The 17,291-nt window shown below is 34.0% G+C and overlaps 1 long non-coding RNA gene across 1 annotated transcript; it reads right to left on the minus strand.

Moving 5' to 3' along the window:
* Positions 1 to 4,569: 4,569 nt before the first annotated feature.
* Positions 4,570 to 7,287, minus strand: LOC131178525 (uncharacterized). Its single transcript, XR_009147445.1, has 3 exons — positions 7,116 to 7,287; positions 5,613 to 5,676; positions 4,570 to 4,747 (listed from the first exon to the last, which is right to left on the minus strand). It is a non-coding gene; the product is annotated as an uncharacterized LOC131178525 (long non-coding RNA).
* Between the last annotated feature and the right edge of the window lie 10,004 nt (positions 7,288 to 17,291).

Raw genomic sequence — 17,291 nt, forward strand, 5'->3', positions numbered from 1 at the left:
ATTGGACGAATTTCAGTTTAGTCCCTCACACATATTTTTTTTTTATTTTAAGTTTATTTACAAGTAATTCAAGCTAAAAACACAACAATTAATCTCAAACTTTCAATTTGATGTGCTTACCTCAACTTTGATATCCAATCTTCAATTTTTCTCCTCTTTTCTTCTTTCTTTCTTGTTAAATTTCTTTCTCAAGGGAAGGGAATAAGGTTTTATGGAGTGATTATGGAAGAAGTTGGGATTTGGTAAGGGTTTTAAAGCTTGAAGACAAGCTTTAATGGAGGTTTAACTATGGAGATATGAGGGAGAGGGAAAGTGACGTTTTGAAGAAGAAAGCCTTTGTGTTTTATTTTTTTTTTCTTTTCTTTCTTTATGTCTTTTGTCTTATGGAAGACCCAAAAATCCATTTAATCAAATTATTAATTATGGGATTTATGGCATCATGCATGATGTCATGCATGATGTCATTTCCCTACACCTTTTTCATTTTCCTTTTTTTTTTCTTTTTTTTTTCTATTAGTTCTTTAATTTAATTTTCAATTCCGAAATTTTCTTTTCTCCGATTTAATTTGACAGTTAGGTCAGGAGTCAGCTCTCGAGGTCAATTGACCAAATTGCCCCTCACCGGTTCATCCCGGTTTGCAATTAATTCCATATTTCTTCCGGCTCCCTGACCTAATTATTTGACTGGCTTAACAGTTATTTTTCATGATTTTCTCTTTTCCACTGTGTTTATAAGGGTCCTAAGGACTGCGGCATCACATTTTACAGTTTGAAATTTGAGTTTAAATCGACTTCGCAGTCGTTTCCGAGAAGGTCACCCATCGTTGTGACTCTTGGCTCATTTAACTTCTTATGTTATGTTTTTCTTATTTATAATTAACTAATTGAAAATTGCTAATTATTTGTGTTTATGGCTTATTTAGTTATCTTAGATGTGGTTCTAATCCCCTTAGCTATCAGGACCGACACCGGTCACCGGAACAGTGAAATATACTAGGCTATGCAAATGGGGGTGTTACAATTCTCCCCCTCTTAAAATAATTTCATCCTCAAAATTTTACCTGGTATTAGTCTCTGAACAGTTGTGGGTGCTGTCTCCTCATATCCTATTCATGCTTCCAAGTAGCTTCCTAGCCTGAATGATGGTTCTTTAGCACTTTAACCAATACTATCTACTCATCGATTGTTCACCTTGTGTGCCAAATTTCTTATGAGCTTCTATCATAAGTTAGATTCAAATTCATTTCAATTTTAGAGGTAAACAAATCTGCGTGCTAGTGGATCCACTCTTTCTAGGACCTCATATGATCCTATGGGTGAGAACTTAGTTTTACTCTTTTCTTATCAAATCTCTTGATCATTTGATGCAACCTTCAGTTTAGTTTAGAATATTTTAGTCTTTTCTTGTTGTTGTTTTAACAATTATTTTTCTTTATAGTATTTTTTTTTTAAATGACCTTATTGGTCGTATATGAACTGCTTATCTCTTTCTTGGTCATAGGTCCATAACCATTATCTTACCATTTCCATTTATGACCACGGCCTATGTGCCATTTTGCACTATCTTGTTTTCTTTTATTTAACTTATTTCCTTCTTGATAAAATAGTTCGGGATATCGTTACGCATCTTAAGTAAGTTGTTTACCTTAGTGGAAATTCCTCATCTAGTGTTTTTCTCATTTCTTAATGTTCTATTTGTTTCCTTCTTTCATTCCACAACTTAACTTTAATTATTTTATTCCTCAATCTTATCTTCTTCCTTAACTTGGTTGTCGAGTCGTAATTTTGTACCTCTTATCGTCCCTAATAAATCTACTATACTTCAATATTACTTTGATTTGGTCCTCTGACCATTCTAGTCAACACTTTAACTAATATTTATAACGTTTCTTTATTACATTTGCACCAACTATTCTAATTTTTACTTCTATATTTTCTTTTATCTACCGATATTCTATAGCTTATTTTCTGCTAGTTTGTGATCATTACCTTTTTTTTTTTAAGCATAAACAATTCTTTAATCTTAAGAAGGAAGTCTACTGGACTCTCCTATTTCCCATGCTATTCAAAAGTTCCACTTGAATTCTAATCTAATCCTTATGATACACACAATGAAATTGTGCTCTTCCTAAAGAATACCTGGCCAACTAGTTCCTATCGAATTATCAAGTATCGTGAGAATATCATTTCTTAACTGTTTTATAAGTTATAATTGTCATCCATAGCATCCTGTCTCTTCTAGGGAAACAAAATTATATTTTATGTCTTACCGTTACACAAATAGAATACTGTTCCTTACTAAACTTTGAGCAAAAGATCCATTGCAATATAAGAACAACTATAAACCCCATATCGGAGACTGGATGACTTAGCCCTATAGGTGTTATTTTTAAATTTTTACCATGCTAAAATCTCTAGTCCCATAACAATTCCTGATGTACTGTAATTCATGCTAGGGTAACGGAGTCTTTAACTCTCACTACCTTGCAACCATGATATTTTGATATTCTAATTATAGAGTTTTAAATCCCGAATTAAGATTTTCAAACTCAGTTCTAGTAATAAAACTCTATTCTGGTATATTTGTACCAGAGCGAAAATCATTTATAACTATTCTTATCCTTATGTACTATTGGGTAGTACGTAGCTATACACAATAAATCTCAGGTCAATACTGTAATCTGCAGCTTACAGCACAAACATCAAGCATATTGCATAGTTACTACTATACATCCCAATAGATCAAACTTCCCTATGTCTTATTTCTTTCAAATCCATTAATATCTTAAACTTATTTTGATTATGGTACTTACTGACATCTATCAACAGTAATACCTTTACTTCCATCTAGGGCAAATATATTACTACAACTTACTTTTAGGTCCTCTTGCCTTACCTAATTAGGCTTACTAACTAACTTTATAATTTATCATAGTCTAGGAGATGTCTCTCACTCGAAATTTTTCCAAATTAATTCCAATCATGCTTATTATCGCAATTCTTATCCTAAAAGACTAATTACTAACACATTAAAATTTATCTCCATGTAAGGGAATAGCAGTTGAACATATAATTTTAGTATTAGCATATAAACAAGTAGAGCCGGAATCAAATAATACATTATTATTCCTTTCACAAGTTAAGGACATACCGGCAACTACATCTGAAGTCTCTGCTTCTTCCCCTCGATGCACGGCTTTCCCTCTTTTTAGTGTATTCCTCTACTCGGGTTGGTCCATTGTACGAGGATTACCCGAAGTGTTGTCTCTACTTCTGCCTCTGCCCCTACTGACTATTAATGAGCCTCTAAAATTAGAACCTTGGACTGATTCCTTTGGTGTAGTATGTGGCATAACTCGACGTGTGCTAGTACAATCTCGGGCAAAATGTCCAATTCCACCACAATTGAAGCAGGCTCCAGTGACCCTATGGCATATACCTCCGTGTAATTTCCCACAAATGTCACAGAGACGGGTAGGGTAGGAACTTCTGGTTCATTGACGAATGGTTCTTGATTGCTTCCGCACTGAAGGTCCACCTCTGTCATACTTAGGAGCTCAGGGTCCCTCAAAATCTTTTCTCTTTCCCAAATTACTACTCGAACTTTGACCGATGGGTTTCCCACTTTTCTCTTTTTCATTCTGCTCTTGAGGGGGTTGGGTTTGTACTTGGGCCTGGCCGATGATTATCAGCCATTTGCTGAAAGAACATGGCCATCTGCTGGGCCGTTTGTGCAGTAATTTGTATAGGAGGGATTGGTGCAGTTGGACCCCCAACGCTCTGTGAAACTGGGGCCTCTCTTTGTACGTTAGCTATATCAAACTGCTCTACAATTTTATCCCTCTTGTCCATATCTATTCACAGGATTTTTTTCTATTTCCTGTACACCCAACACAAGGAGATTTCTCCCCGTTAGTTCATATTCATGATGTAATGCACGGTATGTAACAATTATGGACATTGAGCAGTTGTACATAACAAGGAAAGACACAAATTCACAATTTAAAAGGTACTTCAAAAACTTGCTCTGATACCACTAAAACATGTCACACCTTACCCCTCTGTAAGGCATAACATGATCCCGTAGAATACCTAATGAACTACCGAACTTCACCTACCGATAACTCATTAAGTACCCTACAAGGGATTTTAAAACAATTTTCTTACTTTTGATAAGTGGTGAGCATTTTCTAATAAGTACTTAAAACATTTAGTTAAAATTAAAACAAGTTAATATTTTTGGCCCATTTTATTTTTACACAAATTTTATAAAAATTTTGACAGAGTTCCCTCTGCATTTTGAGAAAACAGTTCTTCAAATACCTGTAAAAAGCACTTCTAAAAATTTTTCTCAACAACTGCTTCAATTTCATACTCAATCTCAATTAATTTCTCAACACATTTATCAACTTTCAAATTTCAAATCCACTATCCAATGATCATGAAAATACTAGCAATCCATTTCATTCAAATTAAATAAAATAGTTCCATTCATATTTCATTAGAAACAAAACACATCATTACAAAATTTACATTAAGAGAATTTCAAACTATAATATATATTACAACTTTATACAAATTTTATACAAACTGCTCAAGACCCATTTTTACATGTCCATACATTTATGTGCAATATATACATCAAAAGAAATATTTACAGTCAGGGTATAAATTATACCCGATAACTTATAGCAGGTAGCTCCCCTGTCCTCAGCAGCTCAATCTGCTGCTCCTCTAGTCTCTATATCTCATGACAAGATACAAAGCTATCGCTGAGTGGTGAACTCAGTGGTGCACAAACTAATAATTTAAAACTTAATACAATTTATGCTTGACAATTCATAACAAATGGAATTTTAAAATTTCTAAATTCTTCAAAATCCATGACCTTCATAAATCAACATTTTCATTCATGTAAATTATTCATTCGAATAACATTTTGATCAAATAGTAACTATTTATTTACATTTCTTTTAAATTCCGAGACAATGAAAATATTTTTGAATCATTGACAAATTATTTATTTCAATCACAATTTATCAAATCATGCATAATTTAAAGGGCGTTGCCAACAATACACACAGTCGAACCCATGACCCAAAATTCGAATAGATGCCGTGTTGTACACCACGACATTTCACATTCTCCCAATAACCGAGGCTAAAAGGGAGAAACAAAGACTAGCTAGTATATATGAGTACTCATTCACATCATTCCCCAACTGGCAAGTCAGAGAGGAAGAAACTCGGCCCCATCAAGTGGAGGAGTTATCTCACTAGACAAGCTAATGAGAATTCACAACATATTTTGTCATGTCAACTGTGATTTCAAATCATATTCAAAACAATTTCTATTTGCAAAGTATTTACAAATCAACATATTTAATCATCATAAATTCATGCTCAAGGTTGCCAACACATCAAGCTTAAAATTTACAATCCTCAAAACAATGCAATAAATCCTTAAATGCATAAGAAAATTTATATTCAAATTATACAATTTCATTCAATAAGTTAAAATTCTCAACACAACAAAATCATAAATCATACAATAAATTTATTTCAAATCAATTTAGAATTGAAAAATAACAAAAGAGTTAGTTGTGCACAAACCTCAAGCGAGTCGCCTCTTGGCCTTGACTCGGTTCCTCGGGTTCTTTCCCGGTATTCTTTCCAACTGAAACATACAATTTTACAGTGTTTCAGTACTAGAACTTAAAATAAATCCAAAATAAATTTATCGTCACTTTTACCTAGCTCTAACGCGCTTAACTCGACGTTCTTAAAATTTTGTGTTTCGGGTTACTATTCACTACACTATTCAAGTTAAATAGTTGACTTTCTAAGGCTTAATAGGTATGGGAACTCCAACTTCACCCACATACCACATTTTGGTCACTAAACTTGTTGGTTTTGGTCATTTTTTCAAAACTTAGGTCTTTTAGGCAAAATTGCAAATTTTCAGTTTTGGTGTCCCTAATTGTACTGTTTCATTGGTCAGTTTACTGTTGGAATTTGGCAAAACTTTCTTCATAAAAAATGTTCCCTATTGTCTCAAGTTTATTCTCCTTTTTGAATCACCCCAATTGGAGTTTTTTAGCTCAAGTTATAAGCAAATTACGTTTACTGTTCATGCTGCAGAATTTGGTTCTGCAGATTTGTTGATCCAACTTCATTCAGTAATTTGATCAAGTTAAGTTCATAATTTGGTCTAATTTTCTTCATATGAAATGTTCTACCATGTCTTAGGTTTCCATCGGTTCAAGAATCGCCTAAATCGGAGTTTTCTAGAGAGAGTTATAGCCATTGAAACTTTACTGTTCAAATGGCAAATCTGCAGTCTGCAGATTCAGTGACCCAACTTGGCTCAGTAATTTGATTGGGTTAATGGCATAATTTGGGTTGGTGTTCTTCATGAAAGTTTTAGGTCTATATCTCATCTAACCAGTGGTAAAATTTCAGGTCATTTTGACCTGCCTAGCTCGAGTTATGACCAAATAAACAAACACTGTTCATTTGGTTAGGTTATGCAGGGCAGCCTGCTATTTCTCAACTTCGATCACTTTGTTCACTAGGTTTTAGTCACTTTTTGGGCAGGCTTCCTCAATGAAAATTGTGTCATTTAGTGCCTATTTCCATCTCCAATTGGTCTCATATCCATTGGACTTGTGAAATTTCGTTTTTGGTCCCTCAAAGGAAATTTTGGTCATGCTGCCAGCACATGACCTTATCCAATCCGAATTGGCTTTTAATTCCAACACTTCTAATACACCTCATTTGGTCACAAATGACCATTTTTCACTTCACATTAGGTCAAATATATCATTTACTAATTTCTCCAAAATTTTTGCCTCAAAACCCTAGGTTTCAAACCCTAACCACACTAATTCATTGTAATTAACTAATTCAAAGCATATAAACACAATCTTTCAACTCATTCAAGCATTTTAACATGTTTAACTCAATCAAACTCATGCAAATCATTCTCCCCTCCCTGCTGGATGAATTTCAGTTTAGTCCCTCACACATATATTTTTTTTATTTTAAGTTTATTTACAAGTAATTCAAGCTAAAAACACAACAATTAATCTCAAACTTTCAATTTGATGTGCTTACCTCAACTTTGATATCCAATCTTCAATTTTTCTCCTCTTTTCTTCTTTCTTTCTTGTTAAATTTCTTTCTCAAGGGAAGGGAATAAGGTTTTATGGAGTGATTATGGAAGAAGTTGGGATTTGGTAAGGGTTTTAAAGCTTGAAGACAAGCTTTAGTGGAGGTTTAACTATGGAGATATGAGGGAGAGGGAAAGTGACATTTTGAAGAAGAAGACTTTGTGTTTTATTTTTTTTTCTTTTCTTTCTTTATGTCTTTTGTCTTATGGAAGACCCAAAAATCCATTTAATCAAATTATTAATTATGGGATTTATGGCATCATGCATGATGTCATGCATAATGTCATTTCCCTACACCTTTTTCATTTTCCTTTTTTTTTTCTTTTTTTTTTCTATTAGTTCTTTAATTTAATTTTCAATTCCGAAATTTTCTTTTCTTCGATTTTATTTGACAGTTAGGTCAAGAGTCAGCTCTCGGGGTGAATTGACCAAATTGCCCCTCGCCGGTTCATCCCAGTTAGCAATTAATTCCATATTTCTTTCAGCTCCCTGACCTAATTATTTGACTGGCTTAACAGTTATTTTTCATGATTTTCTCTTTTCCACTGTGTTTATAAGGGTCCTAAGGACTGCGGCGTCACATTTTACGATTCGAAATTTGAGTTTAAATCGACTTCGCAGTCGTTTCCGAGAAGGTCGCCCATTGCTGTGACTCTCGGCTCATTTAACTTCTTATGTTATGTTTTTCTTATTTATACTTAACTAATTGACAATTGCTAATTATTTGTGTTTATGGCTTATTTAGTTATCTTAGATGTGGTTCTAATCCCCTTAGTTATCCGGACCGACACCGGTCACCGGAACAGTGAAATATACTAGGCTATGCAAATGGGGGTGTTACAAAGAGTACATGTGAGGTTGACACTATGAATTTGGGTTTTGAACAATTTTTGAAGACTTAGAAAATTGAGCTTGAAATTGGCAGCCTTGAGGTCCATTGGAGAGTGCTAATTTCATAAATATAAATATTGAATTATGGTGTTGTGACACCCCTTACCTATCTACAGATTAGCCGAGCAAGATATGCCACACAGTGTGCCGGAGCGCCATATCTTATTCCATAACAATTCACCCTTCTTAATTCATTTATTTATTTATTACCAAGTGCAAAGTTTTACCAATTATATCATTTATTTACAATTTGATTAATCTGAATTTTCTGTAAATTTTTATAGAAAATCCAGTAGAATGCCGGCTGTAAATTAGAAAAATAGTTCTTCTGAAACTGTTAAAAAAAACACATCCAATATGGTTTTCAGATCCAGAACTCCAATATACATACATATCAACTCAATCTCCAAATCTCAACACAATTTTCAAAATTTTTGTTCACATCACAATTCGAATTAATTTCATGAATAACTCCTCAACTGTTTTATTTTTTAACAAAATATACTGATAATTACAGTAACATGAAATGTCATATATTTACATTATCATATGATTTCATGAGTTTGTAATTACAATCAAGAACTAGTACAAAATGCAAAGTACAAAATATAACCCAAAATCCTAATATCCTACCAAGTGCATTGCAGATATGAGGTGACTCTGGACTCTGTGCAAATCTGACTAATCACCTGGTCTGAGGTCTGCTGGACTCCCCAGCTATGTCTCCAGTACCTGCGCGTGGCAAAAGTGACGAGCTAAGCAATTCTGCTTAGTGGTGCCAATATAAAATAAAATAGCTAAAATAAAATGGATGTGCAGAATGTATGCTGACATTTTTGTAGATTAAGTTTCTGGCAGTTATTGTAGTATTATTTGATTAAAATTTAGTAAGATTCATTTTGATTGCCCAAGTAACCTATACTAGTCGACTAGACTGGATAAACGGGTAAACTGGCACTGGGTATTAAGTACCTTGGGCCATTACACCATCGGTCACATTGTGTCTTCCGGTGTGCATTAGAACAGCTAATAAGATTTAATAATTATTCGGGATAAAATCCAAGTATAGTAAACTCAATCAAAATAGCCAAAGGCTATTATATCACAGAATGGCATGTAAGGCACCAAGAGTGGACCAAGAGTCTATCATTTGGTCATTGAGTTATGACCAAATGAATGAACACTATTCATTTGGTCATTTTGCCCAGGCAGAATGTAAGTCACCTAGATTTGGTCGATTTTTAGGGCATCCTATGTTTAGTTTCTGGACAGAGTTCCTTCACCAAAATTGTGCCATTATGTGTCTAATTTCATGTTCAATTGGCTTTGAACCAATTGAGCCTACATAATCTGAGTTATAGTTGCCCAAACCTGCTGGACCCATACCCAGTCCTATAAGTCACCAAGGGCAGCATACCTAACTTCAATTCCCATGAAACAAATCACTTCATTTCCTCATCAAATATAGCCAAATGGTCACTAATTGACATTACAATTATTCATATACCATTACATGAGCAAACCCTAATTTTGCTCAAGTCTCCAACTTCTCAAAGTTCAATTTATGCATTAAACTTACAATTTCAACTTATATCATGTCCTTAAACATGAATTGAGTGAGAGAGAGAATAAATTGGGCACTAACCTTAGTTGAAGAGTTTCTCACAATTGCAAAACATCTTTGTTTCCTTTCCTTTTTGCTGCCTCAAGTTTACAAAAGGTATAAAGATCAAATTTAGTGAAGACAATGTAGGGTTTTATGGTGATTTAAGGTGGGATTTTAAGCTTTGTTGAGATGGCAATGGTGGAACACCATGGAGCTGGTTTGGCCAGCTGAAGAAGAAAGACAATTCTAGAGTTTTTTTTCCTAATTTTTATCTCTTTTATTTGTTTTAAGAAGACTTGCTAAATGGTGATTGGTGGGAGGTTTTAAATGACATCATTATGATGTCATAATTAGGCATTTTATTCATTTTTTTTCTTTCATTTCTACTTACTTCAAATTAATTTTTCATCAACATTAATTCATATTTTATGTCATATAATTTATGTACTTAATTGGACAAGTTGATCAAAAATCATCTCAGAAGACGAAATTGAAGGAGCGGAAGCATGAAAAACACAAGTTTATATCATTGAATTCAAAAAATTTCACCTAGGGTCACATGCATCTTGCAAGATTTATTTTTATCTATTTGATTTCAATGATAAACAATATATTAAAAATTTTTTAATATGTTTTTAGATCTGTATTTGCTATTTAAGATTTTAGAATTAATCAGATTAATTTTAGAACCCTAGATTGGATCAAGAACAAGTGCACTAACCTCTTGATGCACTGCAGTAAGTTTGGCACCTTTGGGATGCGTCTTTAGGACACCAGATGTTGTCCCTCTAGCTTGTCCACACCAAGATCACCTATGGAAGCCCTTGAACAGCTTCTAAAGCTTTTTCTATGAATTAGAAAATCAAGTTTTTCCTTTTGAGAGATTAGAGATGTAAACAGAACACTAGAAATAATTTCTAGTATTTTTAATTCAAGAGATTGTTTGCTAATCTCTTGAAATTGATGAGAGATGAAGAAGAAGAGAGGATGGCAGCCTCAAAGGTGGTGGCACAGAGGGAGGCAACAGCTGGTTGTGTTTTGTTCTTTCATCCTTACACTTATATAGCTAGGTCACCACTTAAAACCCTTGTCACATGTCACCTTTTGATTGGCTCTAGGTTTAATTGACCCAATCACATTGTGCCAAGTGTCAAACCTATATTTAATCTTAATTTTAATCATCTTACATGATTAAAAGATATTTGGCAAGTTTATGTATAGTGCCATGTGGCACCATGCATGTGTCACCATCTCATGGTGCCACATGTCATCCTGTGAAATGACCAAAATGCCCCTGTGTCTTAATTTTGAGTTCTTAACCCAAAATAATTATTTCTCTTCTTCTAATCAATTTATATCAAATATAAATTAATTAATTAATCTCTATTAATTAATTTCTCATTAATTAAATTCATATTTAAGCACTTTAAATATAAATTTAACTTATATTATACATCCAATAACCTAGATTTGGTTTCAAGTCATGCTAGGGACTTTGCAATCTAATTGCAAACCAAACCTTTTTAATTAATCAATTAAACTCTTTAATTAATTAATTAAATCATATTTAATTTGGTGATTACTTGTGTATGTGTGTGACTTACTAGGCTCATCACTAATTGGCAATGAGATATGATATCAACTCTTAATATCATCAGAACTCTTTCTTACCATAAATGATTTCTCTAAACCATTTTATGCACCTCATAGACCATGGTTAACACCTAGCATAGCATGCCATGGCCACCCAATTAGTAATAAGGTTTACCTTAAATGAACCTATAATCATATGTTACCATGCACTAGAATCTCTCTGTTACAAAATCCCAACTCAAGCTGGAGTCATGGTTTATGTCAAACCCCATTTGCTATGAATATTATGTTCTCTTTTAATTTCAGTTCTTGATTAAAAGATTTTCTCATCAGAAACTCTTTTCTGATTAAATCTATCTGTCCTGGCCATGAACTTGAAAGATCAAGAACAATTAAATGAACATAGGATTTTATCCTTATTTACTTAGAGAAACAGATTTCATCTTGATCAACACCTACCTCCATATATAACTAGTAGGAGCCAACACATGCCCATATACCCATACACAATACAAGTATGAAAGCAGTATCAAACTCAAACTACCTATATACAAGATAACTGTGCTATCTCAGGTCTAAAGATTATATGCACTAATATGATTTATGACAATACATTGACAAGAGTAAATTCCATGTGCTTGTCAGAAATGTCACTGGTTCGACCTACTTATCATGTATAAGTGCCTATCATGTTTGTTTTATGGCATGAGACTCACCATTCCATCTTATTTACATCTCATATAAATAACTTGGAAACAAACATGATTACAATCTTTCTGGATAAGTCATGTCCTTATTGTGAAGTATTCTCGATTGTGAAACTATTATTGATACTTTGTGTTAGAAATACTGTCAATCATATTCTTAACAACTTAAGAATAGAATTTGTAATAAAACATCAATGGACCTTTTCTATTACACATAAATATATTATGTAAATGGAAAAGTGAAAATGCCTTTTATTAATAAAATATGTACAAGATACATACTAAATGATATGCTCTAGGGCATACTACTAACAATCTCCCACTAGCACTAGAGCCATTCATTACAATATCTTAGACCTATCTTCTCAAGATGTCAGTCTAACTGAGCTTGTGACAAAGGCTTAATGAACGAATTAGCTGGATTTTCAGCTGATGCTATTTTCTGTATGGCTGTATCGCCTTGCCCAACTATCTCTCTAATAATGCGGTAGCGCCTTTTTATGTGTTTGGATTTCTAGTGAGACCAAGGTTCCTTATATCCAAATAGCTTCTTTTGTAGCATATGATGCAGTAATATACTCATCATCGGTAGTGGAATTTACAGTTGTACTCTATTTGGAACTCTTCTAACTGACTGCACCTCCATTACAAATGAATATATACCCAGAGGTAGACTTTTTATCATCGATATCTGATTGAAAATCATAATTAGCATAACCATCCAATTGCAAGTCTCCACCTCCATAAATCAAGAACAAATCCTTATTTCTTCTCAAGTACTTAAGGATATTCTTGACAGCTATCTAGTGTTCCAAACCTGGATTGGATTGATACCTGCTAGACAAACTAACATCATATGCAATATCCGGCCTAGTACACAACATTGCATACATTAAACTTCCAATAGCCGAAGCATATGGAATCTTGGCCATTTTATCTCTTTCTTTAGGTGTCTTTGCAGACATCTCTTTAGAAAGGTGGATACCATGTCTCACTGGTAACAATCCTCTCTTGGAATCAAGTATGTTAAACCTCTTTAACACCTTTTCCAAGTATAGACTATGGGATAAACCAATTATTCTTTTTGCTCTATCTATATAGATGCGAATCCCAAGAATATAGGTTGCCTCCCCTAAGTCTTTCATGGAGAATACATTTGACAACCATACCTTTATAGTTGTCAACATACCTGTGTCATTACCTATTAACAGAATATTATCCACATATAAGATAAGGAAAGTGATAGCACTATCACAAACCTTCTTATATACACATGGCTCATCCTCATTTTTTGATAAAATCAAATGACTTAATGGCTTCATCAAAATGGATGTTCCAACTCCTCGAAGCTTGTTTCAACCCATAAATGGATCGCTTTAGCTTGCATACCTTGGAACCATCTTGGGATTCAAAACCCCTAGGTTGTTCCATGAAAATGTTTTCTTCAATGTATCCATTGAGAAAAGCTGTTTTGACATCCATCTGCCAAATCTCATAATCATAGTATGCAGCTATTGCTAATAGAATCCTAATTGATTTAAGCATGACAACAGGCAAGAAAGTCTTCTCATAGTCGATTCCTTACCTTTGGCGAAACCCTTTTGCTACTAACCTTGCCTTATAGGTCTTTACCTTTTCATCAGAATCAATTTTCTTCTTGAAAACCCATTTGTTCCCTATAGGTACAATACCTTTAGGTGGGTCAATAAGATCCCAAACTTGATTTTTATACATGGAATCAATCTCGAATTTCATAGCATCAATCCATTTTGAAGAGTCTATATTTGGTATAGCTTCTTCATAGGTAAGTGGATCATCTCTATGATCTACTTCTTCATGAGTAGACAACTCTTATTCTTCTTCATGAAGGAAACCGTATCTCACTGGTGGGTGAGATACCCTAGTTGTTCTACAAGGAACAGCTGTAGATATTTCATCAATGGGTGTAGGTTGACTAGATGGATCTATATCCATCTGATCTGTTGGTTGGTCAGAATTCTCCAATTCTAACTCTATTTGCCTTCCTTTGCCTCCTTCTTGAACAAACTGTTGTTCAAGAAATGTGGCATCTCTACTTATCACAACCTTTTGTGATGTAGGCAAATAAAAATAATATCCAAAACTATCTTTTGGATATCCAACAAATCGACCCTTTTCTAATCTGGTTTCCAATTTATCAGTGTTCAGCTTTTTGATATAAGTTGGACAATCCCAAATCTTAATATGCTTAAGACTTGGTTTTCTTCCATGCCATATCTCATAAGGTGTGGAAGAAACTGATTTTGATGGAATCTTATTCAGAATATACAAAGCTGATTCTAATGAAAATCCCCAAAAGGAGATTAGCATATCAGTATAGCTCATCATACTACGTATCATATCTAATAGGGTACAATTTCTCCTTTCAGATATACCATTCAGCTGTGGTGTTCCTGGAGGAGTCAGCTAGGAAACAATGTCGTGCTCTCTCAAGTATTCATCAAATTTAGTACTCAAATATTCACCTCCACGATCTGATCGAAGAGCTTTAATACTCTTTCCTATTTGATTTTCTACTTCAGATTTAAATTCTTTGAACTTTTCAAAGGATTCATATTTGTATTTCATCAAATACAAATACCCAAACCTTGATTTATCATCAGTAAAGGTAATAAAGTAATGAAAACAGCCTCTAGCCATTTCCTTAAATGGACCACATACATCACTATGTATTAGTTCCAAAATATTTTCAGCCCTTAGCCCTTGTCCAATAAAGGGTGATCTAGTCATTTTGCCCTGAAGGAAAGATTTACAAGTTGGAGTAGGCTCAGAGCCCAATGAGGAAAGAATCCCTATTTTCTCCAGTTTTGCAATCCTATCTTTTGCAACATCACATAACCTTAAGTGCCAAATATATTTTGAACTTGAGTTGATTTTCACCATGGCATTGCATTCATTTAGATCACTTGCATTCATTTTGTGTTTGTCATTATTATCCAAATAATAAAGACCATCATTCATATAACTCGAACCAACATATTTATTTCTAAAATAAATATTGCAAACATCATCTGTGAACTGAAATTCATAGCCATTTCTAGTCAAACTGGATATAGACATGATGTTCTTAAAATCATCAGGTACATATAAAATATTATCCAAACACAAAACATGTCCAAACATGTAAAAAGATTTAGATCCTATGGCTAAAGCTTCAATAGTTGAGCCATTGCCAATCCGGACTCTAACATCTCGAGAACGCAAGCTGCTACTATTTGCTAGTTCCTGCATATCATAAGAAATGTGAGAACTAGCACCAGTATCTAAAGCCCAAGCTGTAGATGAACTATGAGTATCATCAGAATCTAAATAACAAGATATGGACATACCTTCTGAAGGTCTATCCTTCTTGTCCGTCAGAGAAGTAAGATACTCTAGGCAGTTCCTCTTCCAGTCCCCATCCTTCTGGTAGTAGAAACACTTTCCTTTGCCTCCATCAGCTTTAGTCTTCCCTTTCTGTTTAGCTATTTTCTTGGAAGGACCAGGAATCTGAGGTTTCTTTTTCTTATTGCCCTTCTTCTTGTTGGACTTTCCAGTAGAAGAAGATGCAATCAAAGCTACCCCTTTTCCTTTATTGCTCGACATATTCTTTTGGGCAATAACCAGCATGTTGAGTAAACTAGCCAAGGTGCATTCCTATTTAGTCATATGGAAATTTGTCACAAAATTCCAAAAAGACTCAGGAAGGGACTAAAGGATCAAATCCGTTTGCAGTTGGAAATCCATGTTAAAGTCAAGATGTTCCAGCTGCTCAATTAGCCGAATCATCTTGTGGGCATGATCCCTAACATTTTATCCCTCAGACATCCTCATGCAGAACAACTGCCTAGATATCTCATACCTAGCATTCCTGCTGTACTCACCATATAACTCTTATAGGTGAAGGAGGATCTCACTCGCACTCTGCATGTTCTCATGTTGCTTCTGTAACTTATTACTCATGGAAGCAAGCATATAACACTTAGCTCTCATATCATGCTCCTTCCACTTGTCCAAAGTTTCATATTCCTCTTGGGTGGCCTCTGGAGGTAACAGACCAGGAACATTTGAGTCTAGAACATATCCTATATATTCAAGGTTCAGGACAAGTTTCAAATTTCTTAGCCAATCAGACAGATTAGGTTCTGTTAACCTATTGCGATCAAGTATGCTTGCAAGGATATTGGATGGTGGTGGTTGTTCTGTGCTCATTATTATCAGAAAATTAACTGCAGAAAATAACTAGATTAATTAGTAAATGTATCATGTAATTAACAAAAATTATTATGGTCTTTTAATCAAATTGGTCCTCCCACTAACTTAGCGAATCCTACACTTCCAAAGTAGAAAATGGAAATCCTAGTTGGATGGATTTCTAGTGGGTGATTGAATTCTTATAATTCTATTGATTATCCTCAGGTATATCCATTATTGGAATTACAATAAACTATAAGTGAGCAACTCCTTGCCCATCACATCTCATGTGAGGTTTAATCCTTTACCTAGCCCCTAATGCTCAGAATCTCAAGTACATCTATTATTGACTTATCTTGCATTAGTTAAGTTGATCCCATTGAGCCAGTAATTATGCAAATAATTTTAATATCCTCAGGTACATCCAATATTGGCCACCAAACCATTTACATATTTACAACATCTCATGCTTAACAATTATTCTTAAGAAAACCTCTTAAATTAATTGCATCTTATGCAACTATTTAAAATTTCTTAAAATAATTGCCCCAATGGAGGGCCCATGTTATAATTACTTTAATTATAGCATTTCCAACTTAATCATTTATTTGGAAGATTTTATGGTCATCTTAATTACTATTAAGGTCTCACTTTGCACATTATCCATTTAGCATGCATATATCGTATATTTGCATACATTCACATACATCTCATGCATTCATGGATAAAGAGTAAATATGGTATGATCATGGACTTTCTAAGGGATTCAATTCTGAGCCACCAAGAATTGAATCAGGGCATTCCTAGGTACATTTCATTCATTCATTTTACAAGAGTTACTGAAGGAGTACATAATCAATACTTGATCTTGAATTCCTCCCACTGGTCCCACCAATGCTCTTGACCTCCTTGATCTTCTTACAATCCAATTACATAGTAATCCTTGGCATACCAAGGCGAATTTATAAGAACTTAAATAAATGAAATTACAATCCAAAATTATTACAACCTTAATAATACATGCCCAAAAAAAATTAAAAAAAATTAATTAATTTACAATCCCAAAGAAACATAAAAGAAATAAATCCAATCACATTGGTCTTTTATAGTC

Source organism: Hevea brasiliensis, chromosome 3 (assembly GCF_030052815.1).
Source record: "Hevea brasiliensis isolate MT/VB/25A 57/8 chromosome 3, ASM3005281v1, whole genome shotgun sequence".
NCBI lineage: Eukaryota > Viridiplantae > Streptophyta > Magnoliopsida > Malpighiales > Euphorbiaceae > Hevea > Hevea brasiliensis.